We start from the raw sequence: 3,494 nt of genomic DNA, 5'->3' as shown, positions 1-3,494 counted from the left end.
AAGTTTCCCGAATTTGATAAAAGAAAGGGAAAAACCGGCAGAAAAAGAAAAAGCCAAGGAGAAAAGAGAAAGGTGAAGAAGCATGTGAGTAATCGCAAAGAGGTGTAGTGGTCGATTGGTTGTCGCATCGTGCCATGAACTGCTGGGCCGGCCCATATGTGAGAGGGGGTGTGCTCCCGTTAGGAAAATGAATAGTATCGGGCGCTAAAGGCGCCGAATAGAATAGGATTGGCCATTGGCAGCCACCGCGAGAGAGTTTTTGAGAGATTCACGACCGGCCGCCCGCGAGGTCGTATGGAAAAATAATATTGTATGTCGCAACAGCCAAGATCACATCAGCGACTCACAACCTGCAGTTAAAAACCTCGCTATTCCTACAGTCCTACGAGAAACATCAACAGTACAGACCCTCGATGGATACCCTCCTACAACTGGATGGTGACGCCCCTGGCTCCCATGCCGGCGAGCCGCTGCTCCGCGGTGCCCATCTCCCTCTCGCCGCCGGCGCCCCTGGACACGTCGTGCCGCGTGGCGTCGAACTTCTCGCCGTCGCCCCACAGCGCGTAGGCCTCCTCCCCGTGCGCGGCGTCGTCGCCGATCATGAGCTGGTCGTCGGGCATCCGGAGCGGCACGAACAGCCCGATGCCGAGCAGGATGAGCGTGGTGACCACGAGGTTCCACACGATCACGAACGCCGCGCCGGCCAGCTGCTTGCCCACCTGCTTGATGCCGCCGCCGTAGAAGGCGCCCTTGGGCCCCGGCACCGAGGACTCCATCGTCATCAGCTCCGGTGTGGCCAGGAGCCCCGTGAGGATGCCGCCGAGGAGCCCCGCCACGGCGTGCGTGTGGAAGACGGCCAGGGTGTCGTCCACCTTCATCAGCAGCGCCGACTTCTTGTGCAGGATCATCATGGTGAACCACGGCACGCTGCCGGCGAAGATGCCCATGACCACGGCCGCCCACGTCTGCACCAGCCCTGTACGTAGATTAATGAAGAAATTTCATGTCAAAACGCAATGAACTACTGTTGTTACGTTGGTGTGGACTTGTTACCGTACGAGCTGTCTATTTGACTTTTTTGTGCTAGTACTCCACGACAACACATTGATTGATCAATTGCGACCTCACATTTCTATAATCTCAATAAGCTAGCAGTACCAATTAATTAGCGAGGAAAAGCCCGTCTACTCCTGCGATCCGTACGTGCGTGCAAGGAGATGTTTGGTACCTGCGCCGGGGGTGATGCAGACGAGGCCGGTCATCATGCCCTGGACGGCGCCGATGACGGACGGCTTGCCGAAGAAGATGACGTCGAGGCAGGTCCAGGTGAGGAGGCTGGTCGCCGCGCTGACGTTGGTGTTGAGCACGGCCACGGACGCCGTGATGTTGGCGGCGTAGGGCGCGCCGCCGTTGAACCCGGCCCACCCCATCCACAGCAGCCCGCCGCCGGCGATCATGAGCAGGATGTTGTTCGGGGAGAACCGCTCCCGGTCGCTCTTCAGCCTCGGGCCCACCTGCCAGCCACAGTGTGGTCAGTGAGAAGCCGTGAACACACCAAAGTCGGATAACGCGACAGACAGCGACGCTGGATATTTGTAGCCGGTGTAACCGTGACCCGCCAGAGATTAAATTGGGCGTTCCGTCCAGTACTAGTTCAAGTTGCCACACACAGTGATTGGGACCCGGAGCAACGGCACCCACCACGAAATGGAGCGCCGCAAGTCTTGGGCGCTGCCATCAACGACGCCCACAGGCACAGGCCAGCCGAAGCAAACGACGCGGTCCAACTGGTTCACACGTTCCATGAGGCAAAGCGGTTTTTCTTGGACCCCTTTTCCGGGTGCCTGCAGCTATCAGCGAAATACTTGTGCTCGTATCATGTGACCGCCCAAAGACAGAAAAGAAAGTCTATAACCACTCGCGCTAATTTCTTCCGACATGGGTTATTTTTAGAAATCTTCCAACGTTACTTTGAAGAACATGTATCTATCCCAGCAAATTTCCGGTCCAGACATCAGTAGAACTGTATGGCTGTACTTTATTCTGTGTTGTCATGTGTATTCCCACGGTGGCATGGCAATGGCATCCATCCACATCGCTGTGCACGGTCAAACTACTTGGCTAGCAACGACTGGCTGCTACTCCCTCCGTTCCGAATTACTTGTCTTAGATTTGTCTAGATACGGAGGTATCTAGCATTAAAATGAGTCTAGATACATCCGTATCTAGACAAATCCAAGACAAGTAATTCGGAACGGAGGGATTACCACCTAACACGTTAGCCGAACCCGATCGAGACGCCGGGCGGAGCACTGGCCGCCGCGCCGAACACGCAGGCTCACGCCTCGCCGTTCTGACATGCAGGGGAAACAACGAAGGAAGCTGCGCACGTACCCAGTAGGCGGCGGTGAAGCCGGCGATGCCGGAGGAGAGGTGGATGACGTAGCCGCCCGAGTAGTCGATGACGCCCTAGTGGTAAAGGAAGCCGCCGCCCCAGAGGCTGAAGGCGCCGACGGTGTAGGAGAGCATGAGCCAGAGCGGCGTGAAGGCCATCCAGGCCTTGATGTTCATGCGCCCCAGCACGGAGCCCGCCAGCAGGATGAGCGTGATGGCGGCGAACTCGAACTGCAACATCACCAGCGTCGCCTCCGGGTAGAAGGGCTCCACGAGCGGCGTGCTCCCCCGCTCCGTCGCCGACAGCTTGGCGCGGCCGACGAGGTAGTCCTGCGTCAGCGCCACGCCCGCCTTGCCCCAGAAGGGCAGCAGCCGCTCGCCGAACGCCATGCGGAACCCCACCAGCACCCACACCAGGAGCGAGGAGGCGTAGGCGTAGAGCGCCATGAAGGCGGAGTTGACGGCCCACTTCTTCTTCACGATGCTGCCGTAGAGGACCACCAGGCCCGGCATGGACTGGATGCCCACGAACGTCGCCGCCGTCAGCTGCCACGCGTTGTCACCCTTGTTCAGCCAGTCCGGCACCGCCGGCGTGCTCGCCGCGTACGCCATCCCTCTCGACCGCGCGCTCTGTGCGGTGTGGTGTGATGCGGTGCCGTGCCTGTGCCGGGGGAGAGGAGACGCGAGTCTGGTGGCCCGCTGCTTGGCAACCAGCGAGGCAGCGCGCGCGCTCGCGTTTAATAGGATCGATCGTCCAGTTGAATAGATATCTGGATCAAGAATTTCTGTCCGACGTGTCAACTGCACGTGGCTTCCAGTCCCACACGTCATTCCCAGACGGGCGATATTTTTTATATCTTGTACTACTCCCTCCGTTCTGAATTACTTGTCGCACGTATGGATATATTTAGATGTATTTTAGTTTTAGATAAATCCATCTTAGCGACGAGTAATTTGGAACGGAGGAAGTACCTCTTTGTGATGGCCCTTCATGTTCTCACCATACCCACGATTTGTTTGTACAATTGCGTACTGTTTGGTTACTACTGGCAACAGCTAACTAATCAAGTGGGTGGTACTACGATTATCGTGTACGGGTT

General features: G+C 57.4%; 1 pseudogene; it reads right to left on the bottom strand.

The window, feature by feature from the left end:
• Positions 1 to 256: 256 nt before the first annotated feature.
• On the bottom strand, positions 257 to 3,119 carry LOC123136696 (ammonium transporter 2 member 1-like; annotated as a pseudogene).
• Positions 3,120 to 3,494: the final 375 nt, after the last annotated feature.

Source organism: Triticum aestivum, chromosome 1B (genome assembly GCF_018294505.1).
Source record: "Triticum aestivum cultivar Chinese Spring chromosome 1B, IWGSC CS RefSeq v2.1, whole genome shotgun sequence".
In the NCBI taxonomy this organism is placed as follows: domain Eukaryota; kingdom Viridiplantae; phylum Streptophyta; class Magnoliopsida; order Poales; family Poaceae; genus Triticum; species Triticum aestivum.
Note: the sequence above shows the minus strand (reverse complement) of the source record. Positions and strands in the feature narration are given on the sequence as shown.